General features: G+C 42.0%; 1 protein-coding gene and 2 long non-coding RNA genes across 4 annotated transcripts in view; 1 reads left to right on the top strand and 2 right to left on the bottom strand.

Annotated features, from left to right (window-relative positions):
* The window catches only part of LRP1B (LDL receptor related protein 1B), a 1,288,869-nt gene that overhangs the window by 1,135,257 nt on the left and 135,550 nt on the right, over nt 1-18,062 (bottom strand). The window lies entirely within an intron of this gene.
* LOC123378259 overlaps nt 1-18,062 on the top strand; it is a 60,792-nt gene that overhangs the window by 20,802 nt on the left and 21,928 nt on the right. The window contains exon 2 of the long non-coding RNA XR_006582532.1: nt 537-607. This is a non-coding gene — a long non-coding RNA (uncharacterized LOC123378259). The remainder of the gene's footprint in view (nt 1-536; nt 608-18,062) is intronic.
* LOC123378260 overlaps nt 15,769-18,062 on the bottom strand; it is a 113,966-nt gene continuing 111,672 nt past the window's right edge. For both annotated transcript variants that reach the window (XR_006582533.1, XR_006582534.1), the window contains exon 4: nt 15,769-17,272. This is a non-coding gene — a long non-coding RNA (uncharacterized LOC123378260). The remainder of the gene's footprint in view (nt 17,273-18,062) is intronic.

Consider the following 18,062-nt stretch of genomic DNA (forward strand, 5'->3'; position numbering starts at 1 on the left):
TCAGCATGAGTGAGGGTGGCAGAATCTGGCCCTGTCTATGTAACTTTGTTTATGTCATTTCCATGATCTCACGCTAATGGAAATATAAACATGTTAGCAAATTTCTGGAGTAAGTGAATGATCCAAATGGGAACTAGAGATAAAGAAATTGCTGATCTCACCAATAACCACAACACATTAAATCAATTTGTTATCTCCTGCAGACTAGGAGCAAGAATCAGTAGCCCTAGCATATAGGATGGTTCAGGTTTTATTACAGTATTTATCTTCCCCTTATTGTAACCTTTCTAGCCTCTCACCATTCTAAAGGATACAGCCTCATTAATAGCGCTGAACTACTGTAAGATTTACAGAACTCTGAATACATTTTTGCTCTTCTATTACCAATCAAAATGATAATTGTCGTAGTAATACAGTTGTAATGATGTTTAATCTTTTGGGACTTTGACATTATTTTCTTCATTCAGGATAAGAAAAGAACATTGCAAACTGCAAAATTTGAGTTAAGTGGACTTATCTCTCTATCTCTCTTCTAGAATTACAGCCCTACACAGCACAACTTCAAAACCTAATCGGTTCATGGGGATCATTTCCAAATGCAAAGGAGGTATGAAAATTTACAGTTATTTTTGCACATACATTTTGAGCAAAATTAAAATAAAATGTTCTAGGAACATAAAGAAAGTTTTTAATTTAATGTGGATACACAAATTAGCATCATTTTTTCAAGCATAAGAAAAGACATTGTCTTATTCAAGCCTCAGTACATCACAAATTTCCTTGCAACTCTCAAAAAGAAAATGATTTTTAATTTTGGACTAAAAACATTCTTCAGTATTTAATTCTCTCCCCCACAAACCCAGTTTCTAAATTCTCTTGGAGTATGCCGTGATGCTGGCAGACCAGGTCAGATCAGGGCCAGAGGACAATTCACTTATGTATTACTGTAGATCAAAATGAATGCAAATGTAAGAATATATTCAGGTGTTTAAAATTCATGAAAACCAGTGGAATGTTACTTGTTTTATTTTCTTTTATCTGTTCCTGTTATGCTGCAATAGCAAACACTTATATTGTGCAAATATATCCCTATAAATAAATAACCCATCAAAGAAATCTTGTGAAATGCTAATGAAGATCATAAGGATTTTGACAGAAAATACTAATTTCAAAGCAAGTGGCCATTACATATAAAGGTTGGAGGTCAAAAGACTAAGCATACCTCATTCACTGTCATCAAAGAAAAAGCCCATGTGGATAGAGAGACTGTTTGCCTGTCTTCTGTGAGAAGAAGATATAAGAATGGATCCAAAGAAAGATCCTTCATCTCTGAACTCTTTGGACTCTTACAGTGCAAAGCGGAGATCCTCAGAGACAATATGGATACTCTGAAAGATTTTTGGGAAACTGGCAGTTTATTGTATCACTGCCACCATTTGGAATTACAAACTGTGATTCACTTGTACATATATTTTACCTGCTTTAACCTCTTGTTAACTCATTCTTTTTTCTTAGTGAATAAATCTTTAGTTACTTTACTATAGAATTCGATGCCAGAGTTGTCTTTGGTGTAAGAACTTGAGTAGCAATTGATCTGGGGTAAGTGACTGGTCTCTTAGGCCTGGTCTACACTAGGACTTTAATTCGAATTTAGCAGCGTTAATTCGAACTAACCGCTCAACCGTCCACACCAGGAAGCCATTTAATTCGAACTAGAGGGCTCTTTAGTTCGAATTCGGTACTCCACCCCGACAGGTGGAGTAACGCTAAATTCGACATGGCTAGCTCGAATTAGGCTAGGTGTGGATGCAAATCGAACTTAGTAGCTCCGGGAGCTATTCCACAGTGCACCACTCTGTTGATGCTCTGGGCAGCAGTCTGAGCTTCGATGCTCTGAGCAGCCACACAGGAAACGACCCGGGAAAATTTGAATTCATTTTCCTGACTGGGCACTTTGAATCTGACGTCCTGGCTGGACATCGGGGCGAGCTCCGCAGCACCTGCAACGATGCAGAGCTCTCCAGCAGAGGAGTTCATGTTATCTGTGACTAGAAAGAGGGACCCAGCATAGACTGACTGGGAACTCTTCGATCTGATCAGTGTGTGGGGCGAGGCGTCTGTGCTTTCGGAGCTGCGCTCCAAAACATGGAATGCGAAGACCTACGAGAAGGTCTCCAAAGCCATGAGAGACAGAGGATACAGGCGGGATGCAACGCAGCGCCGCGTGAAAGTCAAGGACCCCAGACAAGGCTACCAAAAAATCAAAGCGGCAAACGGACGCTACGGAGCCTGCCACCACTGCCCCACCAGTGACCGTGGACTCTGATGATGGGACAGTGTCGACGGACAGTTCCTCGACGATGTTCACGGACGGGGAAGATGAGGAAGTGTTTGTGGAGGACGAGGCAGGCGAGAGCGCTTACAACGCTGGTTTCCCCGACAGCCAGGATCTATTCATCACTGTCACGGAGATCCCCTACCAACCCTCCCCGGCCATGAACCCAGATCCTGAATCAGGGGAAGGAGCAGTCGGTAAGTGCTTTAACCATGTTAACTTTTATTCTTAATATAACAGGAATCTGAAGTGTGTGAAAAGGAGGTCTCTGTATATATGGTGATAGAACAGAAATCCTCCTGGGAGATCTCCACGAAGCTCTCCTTCCGTTAATCGATAAGCATCAGCAGGAGGTTCCTGGGGAGAGCTGCCTTATTGGGTGCTCCGTGATAGCACCGCGCGAGGCTTTCATGCGGTATTCAGGGAGCATTGCCTCCCCGAGCACGGCTGCATAGGTCCGTGGTTCGTGATAGATTTCACGCAGCATGCGCTCTCTATCTCCTTCAGTGCTCATCCTCACGGTGATCTCGCTAGGAGACTCATGCATCTAAGTAGTGGAATTACTGTTATGGTGCGCCAGGTCCAAAGTATTTTTAATAAATCCACGGACAGACAGCATAGCACAGACTCAGCACGCAGCTGCGTGACGAGCGTAACGGAAAGCCAAAGAATCAAATGGACGCTCATGGAGGGAGGGGGGAATGAGGACGCAAGGTATCCCACAGTTCCCGCTGTCTCCGAAAATCATTTGCATTCTTGGATGAGCTCCAAATGCTTCTAGGGTCAAACACAGTGTCTGCGGTGGGTCAGGGCATAGTTCGGCAATTTGCGCACACACCCCACCCACCACCAGAAGTGAAAACAATCCTCTGTTGACTCTTTTACATGTCACCCTATCTTTACTGAATGCTGCAGATAGATGTGATGGTGCAGCACTCAACACCAACATCCTTGCTCCCTCCACGCTATGGATGGCTGATGGTACAAAAAGATGGGTATCCGTCCTCATCATCAGCCTATTGGCACATGGGGCAGTGCAAAAGGGCTGGTAACCATGCCGACTAGCATCAGTAAGGTCGATCAAGGGCGCCTGTCCCTAATTTTTCATGGCAGATGGTGCAATATGGCTGGTAACCGTCCTCATCATTGCAACAGGGGGCTGAGCTCCATCAGCCCCCACCCTTCATTGTAAATAAAAGATTCAATTGCCCCTGGACTAGCAGAGGGATGATGGGCTCCTTCATCCACAGTCCTTAATGTCCTGCCTGGACTATCATTGCAGCTGGAGGCTTCCTTCCACTCATTTCTCACAAACAAGTCACTGTGTCTTATTCCTGCATTCTTTATTACTTCATCACACAAGTGTTGGGACAATGGTATGGTAGCCCAGGAAGGCTGGGGGAAGAACGGAATCAACAGGTGGTGTTGTTGCAGGAGCACCCCCTGTGAATAGCATACAGCTCATAATTTATGCAGGATCGGACACAGAGCAGCTGTGCTCTCTGGTTCTATGATACAGTGGTTCTCTAGTACACTTGCCCATAATCTAGGCAGGACTGATTCTATTTTTAGATACCAAAAAGGAGGGATTGACTCAGGGAGTCATTCCCAATTTTTGCTTTTGCGCCCCTGGCTGCTCGGCCAGGGGCACTTATGACAGCACCAAATGGGGCAGTGCAAAAGGACAGGTAACCATGCCCATCTTATTACCATCTTATTACCAATTTATGGTATGATAGATGGTACAATATGGCTGGTAACCATCTCTGCTGTCATGCAAAAGCAAAAGCATGCTGCTGTGCAGCGCTGCTGGACCGCCTCTGTCAGCGGCATCTAGTACACATACGGTGACATACACAAAAGGCAAAACAGTGTCCATGGTTGCCACGCTATGGCGTATGCCAGGGCAATTCTGGGAAAACGGGCTTGAAATGATTGTCTGCCGTTGCTTTCCTGGAGGAAGGAATGACTGGCGACATTTACCCAGAATCCACCGCGAAAATGATTTGTGCCCCAGCAGGCACAGGGGTCTCAACCCAGAATTCACAGAGACAGCCTAGACTCAGTTAATTGTTCGCAAAAATGTATCTTTGCAAGGAATTCACTCCCTGTTTCCCATCTCACAGCTTCCACTGTCTCCAGACCTGCCACAGCATCCCCCTCGCAGAGGCTGGCAAAGATTAGGCGGCGAAAGAAAAAGACAAGGGACAAGATGTTCGAGGAACGTATGGGCTGCTACCTAGCCGAGGCAGACCAGCAGAGCCAGTGGAGGGAGACCGTCTCTCTGTGCCAGCGCTCACACAGCGAACGGGAGGAGAGGTGGCGTGAGGAAGACAAGCAGGCGACTGAAACGCTGCTTGGACTAGTGAGGGAGCAAACGGACACGCTCAGGAGTCTTGTGGATGTTCTGCAGGACCGCAGGAGGACAGAGACACCCTGCAGTGTATCTGCAACCGCACTCCCCTGCCACAAAGTCCCATACCCCCCTCACCGAAAATAATCAGGAGGAGGGGCGGCCGGGGACGTGAATACTGTCACTGCACCACAGCACAGTGCTGAAGTACCCAAAAGCTCTCATACCCTACATTTGCCGAAGTCCTTCACTTCCAGACTCACAGTAGTCCCAATCCCAGTCCCATCCCCTAACTGTCTACTTAATTAATAAAAATGCTTTGCTGTTAATTACTGTTTCCGTTATGTTTTTTCAAAGAAGACTGTGTTTGAATGGGGGGCGTGGGGAAGGGGGTGGTTAATTGCATAGGACAGTCACCTTTCCCAGGGTACAGACACGGGGGCAGGATCAGCAGCGGGTCACACACACGGTGCAGTCAGTAGGCACCCTGGTCGTTATGGGAGGTGGTTTCCAGGATCTGTGTGCGCGAGGGAGATGTGACTTTGCAGCGGGGGAGGGCGGTTACAGATCTTATACAGCGGTCCTTGTCCTGGACCGCTGAGTCACGCAGCTGAGGAATCTGTATCCGTCCTCCTCCACCACAAGGTCACATATCCGCCCGCACACAGAATTCCATAAAGAGGGATGGCAGGCTCCGTTGAAAGAAGCATTCCAGCACTGCGGACCGCTCTAGGAACAGGAGCCTGTCATTCCTTGAGTTTAGAGGCGGTCTTTACATCACCGCACATCCTACCCAGCACAGTCTGCATCCCAGTTTTAACCCTTTCATGAAAAGTCATGAATAAAGAAACCTTTGTTAAGTAATAATGGGACATGTATTTTATTTTTACACGTGTGCTGGAAGTGGGGGTAACGGGGTGAACGGGGTATGTAACCGAAGAGGAGAGTCAACAGTAACTGGGTAAAGAAACAGGGGCAGGTTCAGCTTCTCTGTAAAGAAACTGAACAGTCACAGGTCACGCTGCTCGCTGCTCGCTGGTATTTGAAGAGTTCCTTGTCGCTGTCCCAGGCGCCTGTATAGGGCTTCATGAGCAAGTGCATTAGCGGGCAGGCTGGGTCCCCGAGGATGACTATAGGCATCTGCACATCCACAACAGTTATTTCGTGGTCCGGGAAGAAACTACCTTCCTGCAGGCGTCTGAGCAGCCCACAGTTCCTGAAAACACACGCATCATGAACCTTGCCCGGCCACCCGACGTTGATGTTTGTAAAACGTCCCCTATGGTCCCCCAGTGCTTGCAGCACCATTGAAAAGTAGCCCAATTTCTCATCAGCTGACTGTGGAAGACGTGGACGATAAAGTGCGAGGAGGAGAAAACGGCGATGATCGCAGCGGGCTCCATGCTTGCAGTGCTGTGACGTCCGCGCTGTCACTGACCAGAAAAGTGCACGAACAGATTGCCCGCAGGCGCTTTCAAGGAGGGAGGGAGGAAGGTTGTGATTGACGGTTCAATGACGACACTTACCCAAAACCACCCTCGACACATTTCTCCCCCCAGCAGGCATTGGGGGCTCTACCCAGCATTCCAATGGGCAGCGGGGACTGCGGGAACTGTGGGATAGCTTCCCACAGTGCACCGCTTCCAAAGTCGACGCTGGCCCCGTGAATGTGGACTCAGAAATTTGAATTAGTGTATTTAGTATGGATACACAAATTCGACTTCATAAGGTCGAATCCACAAATTCGAACTAAGTTGATTCGAAATAGTCTTGTAGTGTAGACAAGGCCTTAGAAACGGGAGAAACCTGATGTAGCATATTTTTTTGTTTAAGTGACCATTATCACAAAGTTCAATTTGTCTGGGTAGCAAGATAGACTGGAGAGTCTATGGGGGCTTCTGTGACTCCATGATAAGACTGGTATAATGATCCAGGAGTTCACACTTGTTACTGGCTAGGTGAAATCTAATTATAGAACACACTACCTGCTTGGGGTGTCTGACCTTTGTGAGTCACTCCAGGCAGAGTGACACATGCCTTTGTTATTTACTGACCTGCACATACTCAAAAAGAGGAGTCAGGCATGCCTTAGGCACATATTAATTTTTTTAAGGGCACAGATTGCTTTGGAATACAGGGCACAGCAGAAAGTAAGACAATGTGTGTAGTAGACTCATCTTTTGTCTCATTGTACAAAGGACATAACTTAATCTGCATTAGTCTGCCAGATATTTCCAGGGCCTTACATTCAAGATCATAGCCAGAGGAGAGAGACTCAGGTTCTGAGTCCCACTCGAGAGTGCAGATCTGACCACGGAAACCACTACACCTTGAACCTTCAGTGAACAATTGTGCAAAGCTTACACATTGCATGTGAGCATTTACTTAGTCACCCAGGTAGCTTCACTGAAGTCAATGGCGCCATTTGCATGAGTAAATGTTTGCTTATCTGAGCAAAGGTGATTCAAAATATGTGCCTCTCTCCAAAGTGCTTAAAGAAATTCAGTTACAAGACACCCAGACTTTACAGAAATAATTCTGATATGACAATGAGTATGTTCAAAGACTGGAAACAGTTTTTTCAGTCAAAGGAGTTCATGATGAGTCAGCTGACAAATCAGGAGGATATACTAAAGAGGTTCAATCTTTGCTCCTCAGTTCACTATTCTGGGTGCAATCTAGCCCCTTCCTACTCGGGTATAAATCAAATTCTGGCTCATTGTGATCAGTTAACCCCAAAATATTTGTTCTTACATTCCAAAGTTCAGATCCAAAGAGTACCTGAACATATTGGAACCCACTCTTTCCTCCTTTAGATCAATTTGAAGAATACTGGAAGATGAGTTTTTCTAAAGATATTACATTGCTGGCTCCAAATAGTATTTTCTTGTAGTGTTTCAGTATTTCCTGCTACCATAAAGAAATGTCTCCCTCTCTCTCAAGAAGCTAACCAAACTTTTTCAACCCAAAACACAAACTAAACCAAAAAAACCACATTCACTTCTAAAAAGTTGAGGCAATATTTGTATTTCCTCCTCTTATTTTATCTAAATCAGTTTGTACATCTTCACTTTAAAAAAAAATAAAGGCAGGAAGGAACGGGCTTAAATACAGAAGTCTGGTCTGGCCTTGGATTTTTAGTAACACTTCCCCATGGTTACTCTTAACTTTTACTCTGTATTGTATACAAGATGTTATGGGCAGCTGGCACCTCACTGAAAACATAAAAAGCCACATTTTATTCAGAAACAATACTTCTTGTAAACAGTATCACGTAAATATGTTTTTCTTCTTCATCTTTTGTCTAGTACTAGAGATATTTGCATGAAAATAGCATCTTTGTTTATCTTGAATTCATAATCCTCTTTGTGACATCACAAAAAACAGTGTTGATATCACAAACATACAAAAGACTTTGGACAAGGAGTAATCAAAACGAGCAGCAAAAAATATAAGTTGTTTTAAAATTACTATTTTTCTTATTGTAGATGTCCCTAACAGTGCCAAATGGAGAAAGAGAAACACCAGAAATATATGCTATAGAAGCAGAACTGGATCCAAAATGGTTTTGTTTTAAAGTTGTCCATTCAATATTAACAAGTCTTAAAAACCTTTCCGCTCCATATGCAAAAGGCCCACAAGACACTCCTCCAAAAAGTAAAAAAGCACGAGACTCACAGTAGTGGCCTAGGGAGCTGTCTGGAAAGCAAAATGAGATACACTGTATGATCCATAATATACTCTCCTGTACTGAACATTTGATACGTGCATATGGTTGAGAGGATGCATATTCCAGGAGGAAAAGCACAGGAGTAAGAGTCAGAAGGTTCTGATGTTTTCAGCAGTATTCATTGGCCTATTGTTGTTTGTGAATGCTGAGAATTTGGTAACTATCTCAGAATAGGGGGCTCCTAATGTTACTAGAGAAATTCTCCAGTCTTCACTTTGTCTGCCTGAACAAGCAGGAACCACTTCGCTCTAAGATGGGAGCTGACGAACTTTAGTTGGCAGAAAGCCCAGAATTTCTAAGATGGCATCTTGGGAAAAGGCCAAATGCGTGAGTAGGGGTCAGCAGAATCATAATTCTGAGGTAAACAACAGCAGTGAGCATGCGCAAAGTTAATAGCTACTGGGCATGTGCAGTACAGGCTGTGCGAGAGGTCAGACCACTCATACCTGTTACAACTTGTTCTAAAGTTCCGAGCTGCAATCATAGCTCGGGGTAGTGGTTGATACTGAGCATGTTTGAATGGGGTAATTGCTTCTAAGAATAGGAAGGTATATGAGGAAAGAGCTGCCAGATTTGGATTTGGAGAAAGAGAGAGAAAGAGAGAGAGAGCAATTGGGACTGGACAGATGATGAGGAGCTGCTGCAGGAAGAAATAAAGAAGATGACTGGAGTGGACCAAAGCTAAATGACCAGAGCTGAGGTGCAGCAACAGGCAGCTACTGTAATTTAAAGGGATCCCAATGGATTTATACAGTAAGCCTACTTAAGTATAGTATAAATATAGTGTAGCATAGTATATAGGATTAGCATGTACGCATGTGCTTATAAGAATGCATAAAATTTGATGATTAATTGCAATTTACCTATATAAACAAACCTATATAGCAAATTCAGGAACTGCTGTTGGCAATTTGTTGCAAACTGGTCATTTGTAACAAAGCGCTTCACTTAGAGTCATTTAAACTATATGCTATTACGGTTTGAATACTCTTTTTAAACTAGTAATAAGGGATTTGTGTACGGGATTTTGTGCCTTGTTTAGGATTTTTAGAATATACTGTATTAGGGATTATATTAATAAAAAGCTACTCTCTTTTGGAAAAGAATACTGCCGGTATCAATTACTTTATCGGAAAGCTATATCCATGTCCTTAAGATGTTTTTCCTTAACAACCCCAGCATCTTATACCACAGGATGGACAGCTTAACGGGCAATAAGCAGGTTATTCCAGGAATGCCCAAGACTCCATCTTTGGGCATAACAATAAAAGCAAGTGGTCCCCATCCCTAGAGATTCAGAGTGCCCCAGTATACATTTGTTTCCAATAACTTTATCCCCAATTGACATCCTTCATTCCACCAGATCTTCTGGCATCTGACCTTCTTTCTTCTTCAGTCTATCCTTTCCCACTTTCTGAACTTGGCAGACAATGTATTTTGCTATTCTAACTCCATTCATTTGTCCAAAATGGTTTTTGTATTTGCATGTATTGTACACATATTATTCACAACTGTTCCGGTATATTGAGGGGAATTATGGTAGTATTTTAAACAGCCAGTCAAAAAATACTGCATAAAATTTGAAAATGTGTCTAAGTAATTTAGTATCCCAAGACCCACTGAATTTCAGTGACTTGTTACCATCTTTATATTACTCATCTAATAACAATGTGAACCCACTGGGCCAAATATTGCCCAGTTGTAACTCCACTGACCTGGTCGCCACTCAATGGTCAGGCATTTATCATTTAAAATCTGCTTTAAAAAGTGAATGTAGAGTTCTAAAAAGACGTGTTTATAGATAGAACCATTACAGGATGGAGAGCAACAATGCAAGCTTCTGTACACCACTCCGCCGGTGTGCTTCGAAGGATTCTAAAAGGGCAACTTCTAAGTGTGAGAGAGAAGGTCATTTTTCACCTCTTTTGGTCCTGGGCCTTTCTTCTGTAACTACCAACAGCAAGTTGTCTGGAGTATGTAATAATGATAATACATACTCCTCATCCTACCTACATCACCGGGGTGTTATAAGAATTAATCTGGGTGATTGGTAAAAGTGGTTTGTATAATTATTATTTACTTTTATTATTGAGTTAAACACATGGTCTGATAATTGTACATTGTTGCATTTGATTAGTGTGGGTACTGTTTCTACACCTCTTAAATGGCTCATAAAGTTACACATTCCATGAAATAACACATCAGTCGGAGTCCTGGATTGTGTACTCTTTACATATTGTGATTTTTTTGGCTTGTTGGGTCAGAGTTTAATTTGTGCCATCGCTTGCCAAGCACCTCTTTCTTTACAAATTAAGCACTGAGTTAGGTGCACACAAGGCAGGGATAGTAAGAGAAAATCTTGCATGCTAAAACAATACAGTAACATTTGGACTTTTTTTTGTTTTGTTTGTTTGTTTGTTTTGCTAAATGGTGTCAGCTTGGTCTCATTTTCTGCATGTGCTAATTTGCATGCACAGAATTTTCAAACACTAACATCCTCCCCACGCCCCCAAGCTCTTGATGGATTCTATCACCATCATGTGCAAGTGATGGAAAGGCATTCTCAAAACTCAGACGTGTAGGTGTCAGTGATTGACAAGTACAAATGAAAAGGAGGGCAACATTGAAAATCAGACCTATTGTGCACAGTCCTACAGCATCTTACACATCTTTCAAATAAAAATATCTACTTATTTGATTGAGAGGTGATGACTGAAAGAAGACAGCCTCTCTGATCTCCTCCTGGAACACTCAGTTATCCAGGTTTAATCAGCTCCCTGAAAAAGGATGACTCTCCATCAGGCCACCGAGCTGCACTCAGCTTCCTCCGAAGCCTATCAATGCTCATTTTCAAGACAGCCCAAGGATTACATTCCTTCCCCACAGGGACTGAGCCGGCTGCTTCTGCAGCAGCCTTAGCCTTTGCCATTAAGGGACACACTGCTATATTTTTCCTACAATTGCTTGCACTGTGTATTGCAGACTTTATGTGGCTATTTTGTAAGAATGCAAATTTGGCCAGAATATCCATTTAGTTTCAAGTATACAGTGGTTGCCAACACTCAGCATTTGCCAGCAATTACTACAAAGTGACATGAGATCTGAGCTACCACAATTTTCCCCTTTATTGGAAGATCTGTAATAACTTTGGCAAAAGCTGACTCTTAATAGCTTCTACTCTATGCAATGTCACCTTTTAATGTGTTCAAATTTCCAAAGTGCATATTGAAATACAGTATATCAACAACAAGTCATCATGTCTATCCTAGAAGGATTAGTTGGCAAATATGCAAGAATTTGCACGGCACATGACAATATCCGACCTTAGACAGACATCGTACCTGGATGTTCCTGGAACACTATACCTGTCTGAGATGCACTCTCATAAAGACAGATGTATTTGAAGAGACACGTAAAAAATGTGAGATGTGTGCTGTTGTGTTTCCCATGTGCAGTATTGTTTACCTAAGAGTAAGAGGCTGTGCATTAGGGCCTGGTTAGTAAAATGGCAAAATATCATTGGTGGAGAAGAAGCAAATACAGTAGGGAAAGTCTGAAAGAAGCACAAAACATAGTGGGGACAAACGAAAATAAACACACAACCATCCTTCCCCATTCCCATCCCATGTCATTTGCAAGGGACTAAAGGTAACAGAGGATGCCTATGCATCCTGCCCATATCAACCAAAAGCATATAATTCCGGTGGTCATACTCTTGTTATGTTCTTGTTAACCTTCTGTAACCTGCTGAGTCTTTGTTATTGATCAACAGAAACTTGTTGAAGCATGTCCTTAGGAGCATATAGATTACCTCTAATAACTCTATTCCGATCACAAGTATTTGCTCAAGTGCACTCAACGCTTTCAAGCACACATAATTATTTAAATTATCAATTTATTGGTACAATTTATGGGTCATTTTGCATGTGGACATAATACATTTTATTAATCTATTTTTATTAAGGAATGAAGCTACTAGTTTCATCAGATAATGCAGCTGGAACTATAGCAATGGCCAATTATATTCATGTTGATATTCATCAGGGCTGATGTTGTTATAGATTTAAAGAGGGAAAAATGAACAAGACAATTTATAAATGTGGATATATTCTTCCATCTTTTACATGAAAACAAGCAAAGTTCTATACAAGGAAAGTTCTATAGAAGGAAAACACAACATTCCATAAAAGAAATCAGAAACTAGAAGGATGCAAAGTTTTTTTTTTCTACCCACAATATCATTTAAGCAAAAGAAGCTACAGCTGCAATGCTTGACCTGCCCTACTGGATACTGAATAGAATTTTATGCAGAGCGAGTGTGTGAGATGTGGCTTATTTGATTGGCAATGGGGGAGACAGTGATGTGTGACCTTGAAATAATGTGAATAAAGCTCAAAGTACTGAAAGTGTGAAGCATAAACTGGGTTAGACAATATCAATTGTTTCATAACAAGGTTACTGATACACATTTCGACAGATGTGGTTTTTTTTTTAAATACCCCCCCCATTCAGAGACTTTGGAGAGAATCTATGCAATTGCTTAAACCATATCTGCATTTACCCTGCTAGCTGTTTCCATCCTGGTATTACTCTGCAATGAGTTTTATTCTGAAAAACATACAATCATTTTTTTTAAAAATGGGATGATCTTGCTAGTGCTGTTGATGGTTTATAATTTTCATATATGTAGCACCTTTCTTCTGAAGGATTCCTACGTGCTTCACAAATTGTACTAACAGGTCAGGCATCTACTATCTACTAACAGGTCAGGAACGCAGCCCTATAGCGTGATACTGGGTAGCCAATTAACTGGCACAGCATTGTACAACACTGACAATAACAAATGTATGTGTTTGTGATGTTGGTGGCTTTATGCTTTATGTTGAACAGATAATTTGGGGCAGCAAAACTATGTTTCTCCTCCTCATTTGTAACTCTGTTTATACCACTCTGATTCCCTGTTGAGGGCAGGGCAAAATATAGTTTAAAACAGACAAAATATTTCAGGTAGATCCCTCCTTTTTACATCTGTCCATTTCATCATGCATAACAGGGATCTCTATTTGTCCACAATGGAGAAGGGATTTGTTGAATCAAACAAGGACTGAAAACTTCATCACTGCTGGGTCAAAAAAACAATAATATGGCTAACAGAGACCACTGTCTCCTTCCCCATCCTTGAAGAACTTGTTCCTTCATATAAGAGATCCCCCTCATCTAATCTTAATAATGCTTAGCACTTTGAAGCATCAAAATGCTCTGCAAACATTAGTTGTCACAAAATCACTGTGAGATAGCAAAGTATTATTATATTCATTTAAAAGATTAAAAACCAGAGTAATGAAGTGCCTTCCCAGGATGTACAGAGAGTCCATGTAACAGCTGAAATTAGAACAAAGGTTCCTTATTGGCAGTCCTATGGTCTGACCACTAGAGCTAACTAATTACCTAATTGTTCCTTATCTGTGCTCAGTGAATGAGCTTAGCCCTTTGGGCGTCAACCGGTCACTGGGGTTAGGGAAGGAGCCCGGCCCGGGTTCACTACCTCATCCTCCATATCATAAGAAATGTAATTGCATAAAATTGCAACATTGGTAAAGGTATGTGTCAAAAACATACAAACAATGACCTTAGATCCTCTTACTCTCAAACTGCATGTGAGCTCGCTGGCTTCATTGTGTAGTATATTAATTGCCTAATTAAACTTCACAACACCTCTGTGAAGTGGGTAGCATCGGTGTGGTTTCTTCTGGTTTACAGATGGAGAAACTAAGATTTATTTATGGCAAATTTCTATAGTGCTCTCATATTGTCGTATGGATCCCAGCCCTGCACTCGGTCCACTGTACCATGCGGCTCATGCTTTGCTTTCGGCATCAAACTTATTGGCAGTGGAGAAGAGACCTACTGGATGATGCAATTCCCCATCCATATGGCTATAACACTGATTCTGTTAACCTTGAAAATGCTAAACAGTATAACGAATTTTGAAATAAGACTCTGAGATGGCACCAGAGAGATAGTCTCCATTATCAGAGTACAATTCCGTTAATAACAAACTTTACTAGGTTAACAAACATATTGGAGTATGAGCTTTCGTGGGTGAACACCCACTTCATCTGATACATGCATGCATCCGAGGAAGTGGGTATTCACCCACGAAGGCTCATGCTCCAATACGTTTGTTAGTCTATAAGGTGCCACAGAACTCTTTGCTGCTTTTACAGATCCAGACTAACACGGCTATCCCTCTGATATTAAACTTTACTAGCTGTATCATGTATCACCCTTTTTCGTATGCAACTGCAACTTGTCATTCTAGTGAACCCAGGTAATTTTCTTATGTACAGTGTCTGTTTCTTTAATAACAAGGAGTCCGGTGGCACCTTAAGGACTAACGGATTTATTTGGGCATAAGCTTTCGTGGGTAAAAAAAACTCACTTGAGGTTGTTTTTGTGGATACAGACTAACAAGGCTACCCCCTGTTTCTTTAATGTTTTCTGTTGTATGCCAATACTCTGCGCATACTAAACTATAGCTGTAAAATGAATGTGATAGTTTGAGCACTGTGACATCATCATATATAAGGAGCTGCCTTTTCAGTGACACAGTAACTTGAAAGGAATTTCTGAAGTACATACAGATTTGACCCTATTAGCTGGGCAGACAAGAGAGTGGATGAAATAGATTCCAGTGTATGGTGAAACCCTTGTTTCAGGTCAACACGAGCTAGGGAGACTGTACCACATTTCCCAGTGAGCTCTACCTGAATGATAAGGGCCAGTGCTGATTGATCCTGGTGTTGAACCAGTTGTGAGATGGGACACTGATGTAGCTATACTGCTTCCCAGCCAGCCATTCAAAGGGCCTAGGGGGGTGGTAGGCTGGAAAAGCAGTTCAACAGCAGCTATGAAAGGCAATAGCTAGAGAGGCAGAGTTGTCTAATGGAAAATGCAGTGGACTGTGAGTTAGTGGATGTGGGTTCCATTTCTGGGTCTGCCGCTGACCTGCTTTATGATCTCTGGCAGTTTGCTTCATCTCTCTGATAAGCCAAAACTGGAATCATTTATCCAAAACCCCCTCGTTCCCAAATCTGTGGGTTCAGAATTTTGTAAAACTAACCCTTCAGTCCACTAATTTTACCAGTGCCTATATTGCTAATGAAAACATTTTTTTTCCTATCATTCTGCATATCCAGCTAAATTAATTCACCACTGTAATTATATTTATAAATGGTCTGAATTGGGCTTGCAAACTGATCCTGATGGAGAGAAGAGGGGAAAAAAAATCTGCAAGCTCAAAGCTCATGATTGTACCATGTGGGTTTATTGTTTTTCTTTTTGTTGTTTCTCCCCCCCCCCATTATCATGCACAAAGCTATTGTTCATTGCTACAGTACTTCACAATTAATGACAATTAATTAACCTTGGAGGAAAATCTGTAAGTCGCTGATTTAAGCTTTTTTTTTTTTTTCCTTCTGCTTTTCTTGCAGAGCTGTTTTAGGAAGATGTAAAGTTAAGGAAGGATTTAAAAAATCCCTGATTCTGAGACTTTGTGTTAATTCATTGGCTGTTTTACCTGAATTTTGTCCAAAACCATCTCATACTGCACAACCTTGAAGAAAAGAGGAATAATTTCTTCTTGCTGCTGTTTTCTTTACTCAGAAATTTTCATAACTGACAGATGTTAGGGGGGGGTCTCTCAACATTTCCATTATGAACCACTATTTTCTGAAGAACAGAATCTAGCTGAAAAAAATACGCACTTCATGGAAAAACTACAGGAGAGCAGGGGCTTGGATTTTAAAGAAATCAGTGTAATTCTACATATTATTCTGTACATAGGGACAAATCTCATGCAAAGCTTAACAAGGCTTGGGACAGGGAGCTCCCATCAGAGTAGGGTGAATTATGCTGTCCTCCCACCCCCCAAGATATAGAGCCATCCTGCAGATGCTGCTGGAGCCTCCAGTTCCAGTCCTCTTCTCCATGGACAACAACAGCTGGTGTGGATCTAATTAACTGTGCATCCAATAACTCCAGTCCCACCTCTTCCACTCCTTCCATGTATACAAGATGCAAAATGATTCCCTGTGGAGCTATGCTGTGCAGCATGCTACGAGGGCAGATCCTCCACATCATGTTCCAAAATCCTGACACACACACTGCAGAGTGAAACTGCACCAGTTCTATGGCAGGCAGGACCCTTTGCTGTGCAAACGGAGAAGCATGATTTACTCCATAGTGTGCGTTTTGTCAATCCTGATCACAAATAGCATTAACTGGCATCCTTACTAGAAAGGGAGACCATTGCAGCTTTCTGTATTATGCTTCTTTTGTGGCTACATAGTCTCCCACTCTGTTTTTAAGGGTTTAAACTTCCCTCCAATGTGTGGTATACCTCACATTAAAGAATCAGCTACCATATCTGTTTATTGATATATCGGATTTTCTATCATACTGGTATATGAGGATGTATGCAATGTATTTGGAGGGCAGGATTAAGACTCCTGTACGACAATCTACCTAGATTCAGATATTCAGCTTCTGGGAAATTATTTGGTCAATATTGTAGGCAAGCACTGATGTTAAATTAGGATGCCTTAAACTGGCAAAAGTTGTGGAACTTCTTTTTTCTCTTTTTGACTTAGAGGAGAACAACGTGGATTTTGTGCTTCTAGGCAGATGAATATTCAAACCAGACCTTCAACATTATTTGAAGATACATTTTGGAAGTTAATTTGTTTGCAAGTCACTTTTCGTTAAAGTGAAGATTCTGTTTCATGGAACACTGGCTTCTGTCAAAGTGTTTCTATTTGTCATAACTTGCATTTGTCTTTAACTCTGTTAACGTCTGTGAAAGGAGACAGAAGAACATTAACACATGTAAAGAAAATGCCCAGCACAGTGGTGTCATTTTAAAAAACTCACTAACCTTTTAAAATATACAATACTCTCCCATTTATCTAAATGGGTGGCATTCAATAGTTTTGGATAACTGAGTTTTCAAGTAAATGAAAGTGCTATTAACTAACATAGGGCTACACAGGGGCACACTGTGGATGCAGATGACTAGGATTTTAGGATAAAGGGAATCTGGATAACTGGAATTTTACTAGGGTGACCAGACAGCAAATGTGAAAAATCGGGACCGGGGTGGGGGGTAATAGGAGCCTATATAAGAAAAAGACCCAAAAATCAGGACTGTCCCTATAAAATCTGGACATCTGATCACCCTAAATTTAACTGCAATTCTCTTAAAACTGCACAAATGATTAATCAAAAGTTTAGGACTAGATTTTTATTAGCCATCTATCGGTGTGGAAAGGGAAGCCTTCCCTTCATGGACCCAGGCACAGGGGCTATCCAGAATCACAGTCCTGGCAGTCAAGGATATTTCCTGAGACAATCCTATCCTCCTCAATAGGCATGGAAGAGTGAGGATAATCAGAATCATTTGCTAACATCCTCCCTCATTACACTAGCCAATGGAGCTGAGCCAGTAGTGGAGGGAGTGCATACTGCACCCTTTTAAAGGGTGTAGCACAGTCCCCTGTGCTCCATGCTCCCTAGCATTTCATCAAGATGCTGTGCTGGGACAAACACAGTGCCCTCCAGGAAGTCTTGCATGGGAAGTGCACATC

Source organism: Mauremys mutica, chromosome 10 (assembly GCF_020497125.1).
Source record: "Mauremys mutica isolate MM-2020 ecotype Southern chromosome 10, ASM2049712v1, whole genome shotgun sequence".
In the NCBI taxonomy this organism is placed as follows: Eukaryota; Metazoa; Chordata; order Testudines; family Geoemydidae; genus Mauremys; species Mauremys mutica.